Here is a 17,229-nt window from a genome sequence, read left to right as displayed (position 1 = left end):
ATATATATATATATATATATATATATATATATATATATATATATATATATATATATATATATATATATATAAAGCTAGGCCTAATCAAAGGAGCAATAATTACCTATATTTTAGCTTGGCAATATATATATATATATATATATATATATATATATATATATATATATATATATATATATATATATATATATATATATATATATATATATATATATATATATATATATATGTATATATATATATATATATATATATATATATATATATATATATATATATATATATATATATATATATATATATATATATATATATATATATATATATATATGTGTGAGTACTATCCCAGAGGTTAGGTCTATTTTTCATGATGCAGTATTGTAACATTTTTTGTAATGCATTTATGATAAAAGTTATCTAACATAATAGTTGTTTAAATCTTACCTGGTGTTCCGTTGGCACCAGCAGCGAAGAACACTGCCACGATCGTTCATCTGAGGAGAAGGTTTTTTCGTGACAGAAGATGGATGACCTTTTTCCAGAATTCATCACCCTTCAAAGGACACTACAGTGTTCCAATGCAAATGACTTGGCAGTGACTTTCTGTCATAAAGGGCTTCTTGGCCGGTTTGAAGTGGTGAATGTCAGCTTCACGTAATCTTCTTCGACAGGATGGATGGATGGATGGATGCAGGATATTTAGGGCAAGAGCCCAGGCACTGGGGCCAAGAATGCTGTGGAGGAAAGTTGGTCAATTCAGACTATACAATAAAATAACAATTTTTAAAGTAAGTTGTATTTTTCCTAACTATACAAACCCGAGGTCCTTTACATTAGGAATTACTTTCAGGCGTAGGCTGGAAACAGCCATTAAACTCTTGGAGCAAGGTGGTTAGGCAGTAACTACCGCCAGGTAGGCGAGGATACCAGCCTGCCCGGATGTAAACATTCCAGTTTGCCTTTCGGTCCAGGTTCAGATTGAGGGGTGGCATGAGGTGGGCATAAAGTGTAAAGGACCTCAGGTTTGTATAGTTAGGAAAAATACAATTTTTTAAAATTGTTATTTGTTCCGACACAATATACAAACCCTCGGTCCTTTACATTAGGAAGACTCATTGGTTGGAGGGAGGAATCTGAGTGAGTCTCCTGAACTGACTGGAGTTCTGCACACCTGGGTTACTCCTTCTGGTCGAAAGAGCGAGGAGGAGTACCGTGCCTCTGACATATTGATCGGAGTGTAGGAACTGCAAGATCAAATGTCAGATACTGGACCTTTTCGCATGAGTGAGGAAACATAACCCCTACGAAATAGGCTGGAAGGATCTAGAGTCGGAGGCAGTAAGGAAAAGCTGAGATAGGGTTCCCTTATTGCCAGTCTCTCCTTGCTAGAGGAAGGAGCGGGATTGCTTCCTATGATTCTATAAGAAAAACAGAACGGGCGCTTGATGTGTAGTCTTACTGCATCAGTGCCAGTTCCAGCAGCTATTGGTTCGAGTCCTATTCTCATCCCTAGGGAGGAGAAGTTGGAGGATGGGGAAGGAGGAGAAGAGAGGCCAGTCACTCTCGGAATCCTTCTCACTTCCAGAACCAACGCCTTAGGCGAGATGCTACTCGTCCTCTTGAAGGAGCCAGGTAAGACAACACAACTTGTTGAGCAGCCACCACAGAGCCAAGGAATAGGGTTCCAAGGGCCTGTGGGCAAGACCGAAGGAAGAAGACAAGAGTGTGGTCTAAGAGACCACGTCTTGCTTCCAGACCGACAGAAACTTCTGGAATGTGAGGGATGGACCAAGCCATCGACTTCATGAGCTCTCGGGTGAAAGGTACCGGTATCGACGTCATCAGCTGCCAAGTATCTCCTTTGATCGCTTCACGAAGTCAGGAGGAAGATGTGTCCTAAACACTTCTTCCTTGGGAGAGACAGTACTAGTGAAAATGTTGACAACATCTAGGTTAGGAATGTCGAGCCTTTCGGAAAGTACCACAGCTCCCAATAGGACAAAGTAACGAATGATCTGGATCATCGATACCAAGTCCAAGGAGGAGGGGAACAAGAAGGACTCAAACCCGACAGTCGATGCCAATGGATTCGGAGTCCACCTACGACATTCAAGAAGGAGTCGAGGTATGATCCCCATCCCTGTTCTTCCATCCTCTACGCCAAGGCCAGGGTAAGACGAGAGATGGTCCTAAGAGTGCATATCTCTATCCGATGACTCTCGTAGGGCGTGTGCAGAGCACAGACAGGAACCCTAAACGAGAGTCGCATGCCACCCAGGAAACAGTTCCCTGGGAGAGCACAACTGAAGAAGCTTCTTGTCCGTAGCTAACTTTCGACTGAGGAGACGAAGGCTACTTCAGATAGAAGACTAGGTCGCAAGGGCCTACGTTCTTCACAAATGAAAGGGAGAGAAGCAACCCTCGGCGGAGAAGATGAGGAAGTCCAGACTTGACGAGCGGCTCTGACACAAGAAGAAGCTCCGACAACGACACCACCAGCGAAAACGGATCCAGTCCCTGGGACAGTGTTGCAGAGGACTTCAAGGGATATCCAGCTATATCCGTTGCCGCTCGGCGAGAAAGCCTGTGCTTGCAAGGAAAGTGGGAAAGTCTCCCAGTCCTGAACACACAGGGATGTATTGCCTCAAGAACCGCTTCTTGTGTAGCTGCACAGGAGGCTGGGTCAAGCGGAATTCTTCTCGATGCCTCGGCAATCAGGTCGGATGAAGGCGAGAGTCTTCAAGTATTTGTCTGTAACTCGGGGTGAGCAATGTTTGTGAACCCCTAGCAAAACGGACAAATAAGGAGGGAAAAAACGTCAATATCGAGTTTTCACCAAAAGACAGCATGCCTCAACAGAGCGGCCCTTGGTCTGGTATGAAGGAGCAACAAAAAACTACCAACTTGTGTGCAGGGAGGCAACAGAAGGGCGGTAGAGATTTCTCAGTCAAGCAGTCTCTGCATGAATCTTCGTGAAGAAAGAGTGAGCAGCATGTTCCATCCCCGTCACTCAAACCCGAGGCCAGGCTTGCCTACCAATACATCCCCACCAGGAATGCATCTGGTTAATTGAGCTGCCGAGTGTGCAATAGAACAACACTCGAGTACCTGCAAATGTCGAGATGAAACAGGAGGAAAAAACGATTGCCTCTTGTTTGTCGACAAATGCCACTACTGTGGTTTTGTTGTTCAACGAAACCAGTGAGTGCCGCAAAACCCATCCTGAATTCTCAGACGGCCAAAAGGCAGGACGGTGATGAGAAGGTACTAATCGTCTCGGTCACACAAATTCAAGACAAGGTCTTACCAGTGTGCGCCTATTCCTCAATCTGTGAATCCGTAAGTAGACAAAAGATGTGAGGGGAATATGCAAGCATATTCGAAGGTTCCTTCAATCAAGCATTAGCCTAACTCTTTCCTCATACATCGAAGAGGAAAGAACGGAGGAAAGGAAGCAGACTTCCATTCTCCACCATGGGGAAGCTTCTGCAAGATGACAGGGTACCGAGGCAATTAGCTCTAGCCGGCTGGCATTTCCCGAATCGGGAGCACGGGAGAGGTGGCGGGATGGAAGTTCGATGGAAAGAATTGCCGAGACCTAAGGGAAATAGATACTTCTCCTGAAGGAATCCATTCCCAGGTCTCGGCAATGTCGCTGCCAGTTCCAGAGACTCAATAAGTATCATTTCGTCCAGGCATCAGCAGTTGCAATCTTCTTCTGAAGCCTAGGACTTCTTAGCTAAGGAGTTGAGGGGGCCTGGCTTGAACTCAAGGTCGAGTTGAGATGACTAAGACCCAAAGTTCTTGGCCATTGTCCAAAGGACAAGTCAGTGCCCTGGTGGGAACCTTGATTACCGGGCTATCTGGCAAATCTCTGAAAGAGAAAGGCAGAACCAAGTAAGGGTTTGTTCCCAAGGGTCGAGCCAACTCGGGACTTACGAAACCAGAGATCCGAATTGGGACAAAGTCCTTCTTCTTAGCACCAGAATTGCCCAAAAAACTGCAGTCGGCAAGACCCTCCGAGGCAAGAAGAATTCATATTCTGTCGAGGCAGGGGTGGAAGCTTGGTGTCTCGACCTGAATTAACTCCTCCGAAGAAAAGAATTCATCAGGTCGAGAACGCTCTCGGAAGCCAGAACCGCGGCGGTCCCTGACACTCTCGGTCCCTTGGAAACTGCAAGGGATGCGAGTGATGAAGGTTATTCATTGGGGGAGCCGCGGTCCTGTCCCGGGGATCCTCGCGCCGATTCTCCGAGAACATGGGGGCGATCTTAACTTCAAGAGGAAGACCCTCGCTGTTTCCGACGCGTGAAACTCCTGTACCTCTCCCTTGGAGGAGACCATGACAGATCCCATGAAACCCTCTTTGGCTACCTGGTTATAATACGAGAGAATCGGGGGACCGATACCCAAAGCACGCCAGGCAGCCAAACTAAGAAAGAAAATTTCGTCAGAGCTCTCTCTGTCCATCTCGCGCCTCTCGGAACAACCAAGAGGAGAAGAGAACAGGTGAGGAGAAAAGAGTATCCCTACCTGTCCTGCCAGTAAGATAAGCAGGAGAGGCGGACCGTGAGCGATAATCAACCGAAGGAGATTACTGCTACACGGGGAAAGAAGAGCACTTGTGCCGCGCAAAGCGCTTTCCTGGGAATAGCAAAAAGTTCACTCGAACATAGGCGAACCCGAATCGAAAAAAATAAGTAGGGCCGAGCCGAGCCGAGCCAATCACGCGAACGCCGATCCAGCTGGTTGGTGTGTTCGGACTGGGAGGCAGGTGGGGCGAGCCGAGCCAGTCTGGCAAGCCGAGTCAGTCTCGTAAGTGCGACCGGGGGCTGACCCGAGCCAATTGCACGAACACAATCATAACTGGGCAGGTCGGACTCGTCTGCTGTGAACAATTGCTAGTTTCCCGAATTCTAAACTCCCTCGAGGCCGAGGCCCCTCGAGAAGAAGGTTCAAAGGGGAATTCTGTGTCTGCTATCTTGCATGCTCGAACACTAAAGTTTGAGACACATGAATGAAGCCCACCCAAGCAACCGAAGCAGCTGGCAGGCAGTATGGAGACACCTGGCGTCTCGGCAACCAGACACCCAGGCGTCTCGGACTTTCTCTTGTCCTGTGCCTCTCGTAAGGAGAGCGCTCGTGATTCACAGAATTCAAGCTACCCATGAGACTTCCAAAAATCGGGAGCGGCTGCTTTGTTTCCTAATAGATTGAAAGAACCAAGCACAGAACCAGTCTTAGACGCAGACTTCCAAGACTGGCAACGAGGGCGTGGCCTCGAGAGGCCACGCTCTCGCGGCCCCCGAAACGCAAGATCCCACAGAAGAATGCGAATCTGTGGCGGGAAAAGCCAACGAGAGAAACTTGTCTCCCGTAAGAGAGTCAGACCCTTAGAAGTCCCGCAGGACTCCCAAAGTGAATTTCTTCCCTGCTTCTTCTGATGTTCGAACCAGCAGGATCGAGACACCAGGCTGGGAACCCGACCGAGCAATGGCAAACACTCGGGGAGCGCTTGCGGTGCTGGCAGGAAGAGGAGCCGAGACACCTGGGTGCCTCGGCCCTTTCTCTCGTACTGCTCCCGAACTGGGCTCAGGAAAATCTCTCCAGACCAGATCGGAACACTCGATATTCCATAGAATCTCGAGCACTCGGAGCAGCTCGCGAATGAGCGCCCGGCAGCCCCATCTTAGAGGCGGAACTCTAAGACTCGGGAACGGGATCGCCAACTGAGGTCTGCGCGCGCCATGCTTCCGGCACACAAAACCCAGGGTATGCCAATCGGTTTCCCTAACCCGAAGGTCGGGAAGAGCCAACGAGAGACCCACTGCCTCCTCGGAAGGAGGCAGTCCCTAGACGTCCAAGGGCATCAAGGGGAAGAAGCAGCATTCCTCTCCTTTGGCCGACGGAGGTCTGTCCGATTCTTGGGACCCCCTTGGACCTCGGGAGAGGAAGGGAAGATGCAGCAGAAGACAAAATCGAAGATAAGATGAAGAAGACGGCGGCTACTTCCACAGGGCGGCTTTCTTCACCTCCACTCCGACATCTTCTACAGGACGGTGGACACGAAACATCATAACCTTCAGGGTAGCCCGGCAGGAACACAACGGATGCAGCCAGGACACCACCACCAGAAGCAGTAGCTGGCATGATCAGGACAGCCGATGCAGGAGCTCGGTTCGGAAGGCAGGGGCTACTGCAACGGCCAGGAACATCACCTCAACTGGACGACTTCCTACATCTTCTACAGGATGGCGGACATCGTAACCTCTGTGGCAGTTGGCAGGAACGCACGGAAGCGGCCCCGGGCACGACCGCCAGAAGCGGCAGGAATGATCAGGACAGCCGATGCAGGAGCTACTGTGGCGGAATTCACACCCACAAACAACACAACACGCAACACTCACCCTGATCTTCGGTTGCTGGAGATGGATAAGGTCCACGGTCGCCAATCACAGCACACAACCACGAAACAAAAAAACTTAAACCGACCCTCCACCAACAACGAACAAACAAAAAAAAAAAAAAAGAAGAGACATGAACCATTAATGCTGGTACCAAAAAAAAAACAGACGAACTCCCGTTCACTTTCAAGGTTGGACCTCAACTGCCCAAGACCTCCCCAAAAAACGAAAAACTCCCGACAGACCGACAGACAGAGAGACAGCCGTAAAACCAACTCCAACAACCGAACCACTCAACCACTCACAATGACAATTACACTCTCTCTCTCTCTCTCTCTCTCTCTCTCTCTCTCTCTCTCTCTCTCTCTCTCTCTCTCTCTCACAAAACGTTGGGAAATGCTAAATAAAAACAAATTTCTGATCCCTCTATATTTCTCCCCCCTTTTAGCATTTCCCAACCAACACCTTTCACACCTCTTTCAAATCGCCTTACGCAACACCCACGGATGCTCCCTAGCAGGTCCTCTAGATCGCGTTCGCATGCGGCACGCAATCATTCTCTCAGACTCGCTCTCTCTTCCAGCAAGATTCAGATTTACATTTCTCCTCCATTCTCTCTCAGATTCACGCTATCTTCTTCACTATTACCACTCTCAATTTCATCCACAATCTCATCTATACCCTCTAACTCGTTCCCAAATACCTCCCCAATTCTTCAACTAACCCATCCCATTCGCTCATTGACCTTTCCAATTCTTGCAACGATTCATTCATGCTTTCAATCACTCGTCTATCACTGCTACACTCTCTTACTCTTACACTTTCGCTCACCTCCAACCGTTCACTAACCCCTACACGTTCAGTCAACTCAGTTATATCAAACCCGCATATGCTATACGTTCTATCCATACCATCCCATTCATCCGTATTACACGCTTTATCACTCATTTCCACTTTGGCACTCACACCCTATCACACAACTTACGACCATTCAGTTTACTTACGTTCTTCCCTTTCTTACGTTTTTTACCATACTCTATCAAAACAAATTGCTGATCCTCCATACACAAGCTCTCATGCATACTTGGTTCACCCACATTCGATTTCAACCATTTATACACCCCATTCTCTCTCACATATTCCGGTACATCCTTCCATCTACGCAATTGGTTGTGATGCGCTCGCATTTCTCTCACACTACCATCTACACATACTTCCCCTACAACATAACTAAGCCCACTGGGACCAACTTCCAACACCTCATACGGACCCTCAAATTTTCCACGCACTTTATTTACATTCAACCGCCCTTTCTCGATTACTTCTTTCAACACTTTCTCGCCCACCTTGTAACTTTCAAACCTTTCATGCGCCTTCTTCCATACCTCCCTATCATTATCAGATAGACCCAATCTCGGTCTCACTATCTTTTCAAAATTTAACACATATTTACACGGAGACATACCAATACCCTTATGCACGGTGGCGTTGTATACCCACAACGCCGCCCAACGTTTACATCCCAATCATTATCACATTCACTCATCATAATGTAATATCTCTGTCAACGTTTTCACCGTTCGTTCCGCCAATCCATTCGCACTGGGCATATACGGCGTAGTACACATGTTCTATGCCCCAATCACGCAACATTTGCTCAAACTCCCATCCAACAAATTCAGGCCCATTGTCACTCAACATTCGCGTCGGCTTGCACACACACATTGGCAACATCACTTGACCCACCATTCTCGCTACAGTCTCACTCTTTTTGTTCCGAATCGCTACCGCGATATGCAAACTTACTCAAATGATCTACCATTACAACCATTCCCACATGTCCTCTAGCAGTCACAGGCAACGACACACAATCAATCACAACCATCTCAAATAACTCTTTCATCTGCAATCGCAACACAGGTGGATTCGCATGCACACTTTGATACTTACCCTTCTGACAGTCCGCACACGTAATCGCTACATCCGCACAAATTTTACTCAATCCAGGCACATACAATCTCTCTCTCATACATTCCCATAATTTATTTTTCCCCAGATGCCCAAACCTATTATGCACCAATAAACACATACCCACAGCTGCGTCTTCCAAAATACTGGCACATACACTTCCCCATCCCATATCCCTTCCTGATGCAAAAATAAACTATACCTTTACATACAACAAATCTCTTAGCACTTCGCTTATACACTTCTAACTCAGACGGCCAACTTCCTACTCTTACACCCCTAACACACACTCTCTTAACATATTTATTTTCATGCACTGATTTTGCATCTGCTTAATTTCCTCTTCACTCAACAAATCATTTTCACCCTTGCAATATCTACCATACCTACAAAACTAGTTTTAGACACATCCCCCTCCTTTAACCTTCGTTATTTCCTGCCGCCCTTTCCTAAAATTCCCCTCCCGACATCCACACTTATATCATGCATTCTCATAAAATCAATTCCTAATAAAAACATGTTGGCATATCATTCTCATCCATGACTACAAAATTATGTATTATTTCAAATTCCCTAACTGAATTTTTAATTGTACCTCCTCCCATACTAACACACTCCTTGTCCCAAACCATGTATCCTTACACTCGTTGATTTTCTTTTATATCCCAATCGCACCTTTCCAATTCACTAACTACTGTACTACTCACTAACGACACTTGTGCTCCCGTGTCTACCAAACTACAATATTTATTCTGATCCACCACTACATTTCGTTACTAATTTACCTTTCGCTTCATGCACACACGCTCTCACGGCTACATTCACCTGCTTAGCTTCCTCACAACCATCCTCATCGCATTCATCTTCAACGATATCCTCAACCCTACCCCTTATTCCCTCATTTTTCCCACAATCACCTTTCTTAACCAGCCAGCTACAAGTATCCTTTCCACAGTGAACATTTAAAATTACATTCGTACCACTTTCATTCACCCTTCCTTTATACTCTACCGGCCTATTCCATCCAAAGAATAATCGTACTGTAATTTTAAACATTTCCGCCACCACCAACAACACTTTCACTAACTTTTCCTCCTCATCTAATTCCCTTCCTTCCTCACGCACTCCTCCTTCCGGCATCTCATTCATCACCTTTTCACGCAACTCGTTCATGCTCGCAGGTACTCCGTCAATCAACCCGTTTATTTCCAAACTACCCAACCCCACAAACAGACATTCCCACACTCGATTCTCCCCTACATACTGTTGCTTTACCACAAATCCTACAGGTACTTGGTCCGGGTCCCAGTCGCTCCTAACCCTATCATCTCGTTCAGTCCACATACGCGACATAGCATCCGCAACAATATTCTGTCTACCTTGTACATACTCTACCTTAAAACTAAACTCATTCAAATCCTCTATCGTTCTCGCAATTCTAGCATTCACACTCTCCTTTTTAACCATATATACTAGCGGTCGATGGTCCGTCCGTATCACAAAATCTACCCCATACAAAAATACTTTCAACGCTTTCACACAAAACCTTATTGCAGCCAATTCCTTTTCAATCACCGAATATTTCAACTCTGCCTTTCCAAACGCCTTGCTCACATACGCAATTACTCTCAATTGTTCTCCCCCATTCGCCTTCTGCATTTGTACCAAGCATCCTCCCATACTATATTTACTTGCATCCGTATACAGTTCTAGTTTATTCGCATTCTCACTATAGTCCGGGAAAGCCAACGTCACGTCTCTTGCAGCCTCCTCTTTCAATCTCTCGAACGCTTGATCATTCGCTCATCCCATTTCAATCTTACACAATTTCTCTTCCCCGTCCATTCAGTAAGTGGTTTCCCAATCCCTGAACAATCTTTTATAAACTTCCTTCCAAACTCAATTAAACCCAAAATCCTTTCAACTCACGCACGGTCCGGGACGGAAATTCCTTTACCTTATTCACGAACTTATCACTCTTCCTTACACCTCTTCCACTCACCATATGACCTAGGAATTCCACCTCCCAGCCAACCAAGCACACTTTTCAAGTTTTACTTTTATTCCTACTTCTTCCAACCTTTCTAACACTCGTTCAAGCAGTTCCATATTCTCTTCTACAGTCTCACTCAAATCAAAATGTCATCTATAAAAACAGTTACCTTCTTGCGATCAAACCCAGCCAGAACCACATTCATTGCCCTTTGGAAGGCAGCAGGCGCATTAGCCAGTCCGAAACTCAATCTTCGGAACTGGTAGTGGCAGGAACCACTAGAAAAGGCCGTAATATGCCTGCTCCTCCTCCAGAGGCATCTGGTAATAGCCCCCTTACCAGATCTAATTTTGTAAACACTTTCATTCCATTCATCTTGTATACACAATCAGACACAACATTCATCGGGAATCGCTCTTTCACAGTTACTTCATTCACCTTCCGATAATCCACACACATCCGCAAACTTCCATCTGGCTTACGTACCGGTACAATGGGGCTATTCCAGGCGCTCGCACTCCTTTCAATCACTCCCACCCTCTCAAGCTCCTCACACTGCTCCTCTATCTCACGATTGATAGACGGAGAAAAATGTCGGGGGACGCTGATATATGGGGTGTCGTCTTCAGAACTATTTTAAATTCGGGAAGCTTCGATCCCCCAAAATCCTCGTCTCCACGACTCAATGCCCCCCGCCTACCCCACAACATTCTCCTCAATCGTTCTCTTACGTTATCACTTACATTTTCATCTACCTTTACTCTTTCCTTCAACTCCTCATACGTCCAATCATTAGCTCCTTTCAAATCACCTGTCATCACCTGCCGTACCTTCACGTACCTCTCATCATCCACATTCACCAACGTACGTAATATTCCCACGCAATCTCCCTCACATATTCCTCGGACTCGCTTCTTCCTGCCACTCGGCAATGACGTTATATATACTCTCGGATCTCCCATGTTCAAAACCCCATCATATACACACACATTTGCCCTGACTAATTTATTTATGTCTATTCCTCAACCACATACTCACACCTATCATTGTTGGCTATCCCGAGGCTATCCGGCCATGCCACTTTCACACTCACAACTTCTCCAATATCATGTGGCACTTTTACCCTCTCTGTCGCAATTACAGGCACTCTCTTCCACAATTTTTGCTCAACCCTACCATCCTTCCCCAAATACAAATCCCCAAGCACATCCCCTTTCATACGTAATTCAATTACATTCATACTAGGACGGACCACCATCCCGCATTTTTCAAAACTCACATCCCAATAAAATATCATATTTATCATTCGTACTCTCAATCACACAAAAATCACTTTCATCCATCACTACACCCCAATTTCTAACCGTTCACACACTCTTCCAACTACTGCTACCCCTAAATTTCCAATCCCTCTTACTTCCCCCTGACAGTTCCTAATCTCACACGTATTCCTCAATTTCTCACATCCATTCTTAAATATGACATTCATACTACACCCGGTATCTACTAAGGCAATCAATCTTACTCCTTTACAACACACTTGCACACTCATGCACTCGTCAGTCTTTCCAGCAAAACCTCCTCATGCAACAACCCCCTCACGTACATGCATCACACGCACCACCGCTTGCATCCTGGAGGATCCACCCATTTGAACCCCCTTCACACTCAGTTTCCCGAATTCGCTGTCACAGTTACCCTCTTTCGTCTACATACACTTGATACATGCCCTTCCATTCCACATTCGTCACACTTCGCTCTCGGTTCTGAACACATTCTCGCATAATGCCCATTCTTACCACAGTTACCACATATTACATTCACTCGGGTACCCCTACAACCATTAGCAACATGACCCACCTGTCCGCACCGGTAGCATTTAACCCCCCTATCTTTCATACACTCCCTTACCAAATGTCCCGGTTGCCCACACCCGAAACACGCTCCTAAAGCCCACCTACACTCATTCTTTGTATGTCCTTCCTTTCCACATCGAAAACACTTCGCTCGACTTCCACTCATCGACCTTCCCCTTTGTACACTACCATCCCTAACCCGTCCAACCCGTTGTTCCCTTACAAACCCATCATTCATCCTCACTGGCACCTCTACATTACTTGCTCTTACACTCCTATCTATTACACTATCGGCCATTCTCATTGGGCCCCTCAACACTGCATCCCTAAAGCTTCCAAACTCTGGTACTCTCATCTACCCCAGCCCTTACACTTACACTTCTGCTCTCTTTATAACCCTGTCAAGCTCATAATCTTCTACAATTTCCAAAATTTCTCCCCAAGTCAACCTTTCATTCGTCCATCTTTTCTTCTCCTTCCGCTTCAAGTTCACAAATTCTCTAACTCCATCTGGCACTGTCCCTAACAACTTCCGTACTAACTCCTTACATTCATCTATCCCATCATCCCCAAACTTCTTCCTTGCCAACGTCTCCAACCGACAAGCATACAGTGACAAAGTTTCCCCAGCTTTCATTCTTGCCTCATCAAATTCATTCTTCCTCTTATACTTAACACTCGCTTTCATACGCCTCGCTTGCTCAACTAATCTAGCTTTCACCTTGTCATACTCAACATCTCCCACACTCATAATAACCCTATACATGTCAAGTAAAACCCAGTCAAATACTCTCCTAATTCTCGTGCCCATACTCTCTTACTTTCCCCATACTTATCCTGACAAAACCTTTCATACTCCCTAAAGAAATCATGCACATCCCTACTTCCATACTCATTATACTTTTCACACCGGGTACCTCCCTCACATACATAGCCTTTCTCACTTCTTTCTCACTTTCACTCTCACTTTCGCTACTTTCGCTCTGTCCTTTCATACCCTCTTCCGAATACAAAGAGTCCACTTCTGCACTTACATTCATCTTACTCATTACACTCTTCTTCCCCCTTTTATCCACTTTTATCCACTCACCTCCATCCACCTCACTATCACTACTGCCTTCACCCTCTCCTTCTTTCCTGCCTTTCCCACTTCCTTTCCCTTCTTACCAGTTTCCTTTCCCTTTCCCTTCTTCCCTTTTTCTTCCCCTGACTTATCCTTACTTTCCCTCTGTTCCTTCCCTTGCTTTTCATTCCTCTTTTCCTTACCCTGCCTCTCATTCCCTCGTTTCTTATTTCCTATTCCCATATCACTTTCATCACTCACGCTTCCATTCACTTCTTCCTCCTTTTCTTTCTCTCTTGCCCCTTCACACGTTCCAGAGAACCTGCCTCCAACAGCCCCTTCTCCAAAAACACCCTTGAACATACCTTTCACCATTTCTTCCACACCTTTCATCATTCCTCCAACTTTTTATCTATCCTCTCTTCCATTCTCTCTTCTGACTCTTTCATCTCCCCTTTCATTTCTTCTTTTGCACTTCTTAGTATTCCCTCCACCTCCTCCAACTGACTCCTCAATCTCTCATTCTCACCCCTCAACCACGTATTCTCCTCTCTCAACCTTACCAGTTCCTCTTCCATCCTCCTCTTCAGTCACACTACCAGCCACCAATCTCACTTGCAGCTGCAATACCAGCTGCCCCACGTTGGGCGCCAAATATTATGTGGCGGAATTCACACCCACAAACAACACAACACGCAACACTCACCCTGATCTTCGGTTGCTGGAGATGGATAAGGTCCACGGTCGCCAATCACAGCACACAACCACGAAACAAAAACTTAAACCGACCCTCCACCAACAACGAACAAACAAAAAAAAAAAGAAGAGACATGAACCATTAATGCTGGTACCAAAAAAAACAGACGAACTCCCGTTCACTTTCAAGGTTGGACCTCAACTGCCCAAGACCTCCCCAAAAAACGAAAAAACTCCCGACAGACCGACAGACAGAGAGACAGCCGTAAAACCAACTCCAACAACCGAACCACTCAACCACTCACAATGACAATTACACTCTCTCTCTCTCTCTCTCTCTCTCTCTCTCTCTCTCTCTCTCTCTCTCTCTCTCTCTCTCTCTCTCAAAAAACGTTGGGAAATGCTAAATAAAAACAAATTTCTGATCCTCTATACTACAGCATAGGTTCGGAGGCCAGGAGCTATTGCAACGGCCAGGAACATCACTTCCACAAGGCGACTTCCTTCCCTTTCACGCCAACATCTTCTACAGGATGGCAGACATCGTAACCTCCAGGGCAGCTGGCAGGAACACAACGGAAGCGGCCCCGGGCACGATCACTAGAAGAAGCGGCATGATCAGGGCATCCGATGCAGGAGCTACGTTAGCGGTTCGGAAGGCAGGAGCTACTGCAACGGACAGAATGTCATTTGAAAGTCACCAGCAGTGACAGGAGCGATCAGGGCGGCTGCGGCAGGACACCAAGAAGAGCAGCCCAGAGACTGTCGTCGAGTTGACAAGAGCATAACACAGGGAACAGCAGGAGCAGATGGACCACAGATACACAGGAGGCATTGCAACAGCATACATGAAAACCAGCAATGACAGCGATCGATCTACATCGGCGGGAACAGAGTCAGAGCGATCCCGACATGGAAATATGTCATCTAATCAGGTAATGTGGTCGATCCTGAAGCAACACTGAATGAATGTCGGGACTGCTTCATTCAAGATATTCTTGATATATCCAGCCAACTACTGCTGTGTCTGCGATGCTCACTGTCAACCTGAAAGAAAAGCAAAGATGATTAGTAGAGGGACACTCCTCTCGCTACAAGGGGAACTGCCCTACGCAGCGGGAGGAGGTACTCTAGACGAGGTCGCCCGATCGCTCCCCGCCCCGTCTTCGCCCGACGAGCGAGCGAAGAGGGCGAAGGAGAGAGATTTAATAAAGGGGAGAAGGAAGAACCTACGGGAAGAGAAAAATGGACGGAGGGGAGGCCACCAAGGGCGCCGTGGAAGCGGAACTTATCGACGACGCCCGCAACCTCCCACTCAGCCCGCAATTCTCTAAGCGCAGGCGGCAAGCAACACTCAGCATAAGTAGGAAGAAATTAGTGATGGCCCTTACACACGGTGGGCGGAAGCCCAAGAAGGGAACTAACTCTTACGTCCCGATGGATGTTGGGGAGTGAAGATATTGCGTCCCAAACTATATCTCCAAAAGTACAGGGGCGCCTTCAGTATTTACGTAAAGGGCCGCTGGAGAGAAGCATTACCATTGGTTACGCTACTTCAGTTACGCCCTTGGCTGTCAAACCCAAGACACAGGCAGGGAATGACGGCTTATACAAGGTTATCACAAATCGTGGGTTTGTGTTAATAAATATCAAACACACGCATATATAAACAACAAAACAGAAAGATCCCACCGGGATAATAAGAGCTTAACGACAGTCAGGCGGAGAGAACGAAAACTCGTCAGCAACGCACGACGGCCGAAAGCAAACTGGAATGTTTACATCCAGGCAGGCGGGTATCCCCACCTACCAGGCGGTAGTTACTGGCTAACCACCTTGCTCAAGAGTTTAACGGCCGTTTCCAGCCTACGCCTGAAAGTAATTCCTAATGTAAAGGACCGAGGGTTTGTATATTGTGTCGGAACAAACAAGATGTTAAATATTTCCCGGATAACATGGAGGGTACGTAATACTTCCGTTAGGTAACTAGGAAAAGAGTCTGTAGCAAATCAACAAATATCCATTTACATACCTTACAATGCAGGGTGGGCCAATCAACTTACAACTCTATGTCAAACTTGATTGCAACACAGGCTATAATGAAGGTAAGTAAATCTGCCTGAACATCTATCTTTCAGGATGTGCCACCAATCCTCCTGAAAGAATGCAATCAACCACAAAGCATCATGCGTGTACACACGAAATAAAGTATGTATAAAACTTCTTTTTATTAACATAGAGACGAGGCCTATTATCATCAACATTTCAAAGAGCAAGAATCCCACCCGTTACAGTCCTCAGCAGACAATCCAAGACCGTTCATGAACATAAATGAATAAATGTGACCGTTGAGTGTAGGATGGCTACAACGGAAAGGTTAGAGTACTGGGCTTACAGGCTTCTCAAATGACTGGCCGGTATTATTTCACTCATGGACATTAATTGCTTTCAACATAAAATATAGGTTTTTCTGTTGTATTATGATGTGATTTGAATGATTTTGAGGTTTATTTCCATCGCAAATGAATACTTATCCTTCGGCAAAATGATATATACAAAATTAATAAAACTACGACTTGTCAGAATACTGCACCCCTCTCCATAGCTAATACGGCAAAACTGTGTTTACTGATTACAGTTTTGCCGTATTAGCTATGGAAAAGGGCTGCAGTATTTCTGACAAGTCGTAATTTTATTAATTTTGTATATATCATTTGCCGGGAAGGATAAGTGTTCATTTGCGATGGAAATAAACCTCAAAATCATTCAAATCACATCATAATACAACAGAAAAACCTATACTTTATGTTGAAAGCAATTAATGTCCATAAGTGGAATAATACCGACTGGCCTAACCTCGTGCCTAAGATATGGGGCTACGCTACAAATGAACAATTCCAATTTCATACAAGATTAGCGTAAGGACTGGAATGGGTCAGCAAAGTAAACAATGGATTGGAACTTACCGTGACGCCCCAACCCCCCTTGGGGCCAGTAAATAGTCGCTCACACGGGTATTAGTCAGACTTGGGCCTAACCTCGTAGAGTACTGTGAGCTGTGCTTCCACGCGAGCCTGAAAGCGATCAACAGATCAAAATATGAAATAAGATGCAGGCAACTATAATCGTGCCATAAAGCCTGAATCAGGCTGCTCTGAGATAGGAGCAAAAAATGGTCTCCATGACATACCCAAATGTACGATGACTACATCGGACAGACCCGTCACAACATACTCACCGCTACCCTAC

At 46.0% G+C, this 17,229-nt stretch overlaps 1 long non-coding RNA gene across 1 annotated transcript in view; it reads right to left on the bottom strand.

Moving 5' to 3' along the window:
• LOC136856458 (uncharacterized) overlaps positions 1–17,108 on the bottom strand; it is a 19,210-nt gene extending 2,102 nt beyond the window's left edge. Inside the window, exons 1-3 of the long non-coding RNA XR_010858342.1 lie at positions 16,947–17,108; positions 16,013–16,136; positions 445–734 (exon numbers count right to left, since the gene is read on the bottom strand). This is a non-coding gene — a long non-coding RNA (uncharacterized lncRNA). The remainder of the gene's footprint in view (positions 1–444; positions 735–16,012; positions 16,137–16,946) is intronic.
• Positions 17,109–17,229: the final 121 nt, after the last annotated feature.

This window comes from Macrobrachium rosenbergii, chromosome 36, assembly GCF_040412425.1.
Source record: "Macrobrachium rosenbergii isolate ZJJX-2024 chromosome 36, ASM4041242v1, whole genome shotgun sequence".
In the NCBI taxonomy this organism is placed as follows: Eukaryota; Metazoa; Arthropoda; class Malacostraca; order Decapoda; family Palaemonidae; genus Macrobrachium; species Macrobrachium rosenbergii.
The sequence above is the reverse complement of the archived record's forward strand: the minus strand, read 5'-3'. Positions and strand labels throughout refer to the sequence as shown.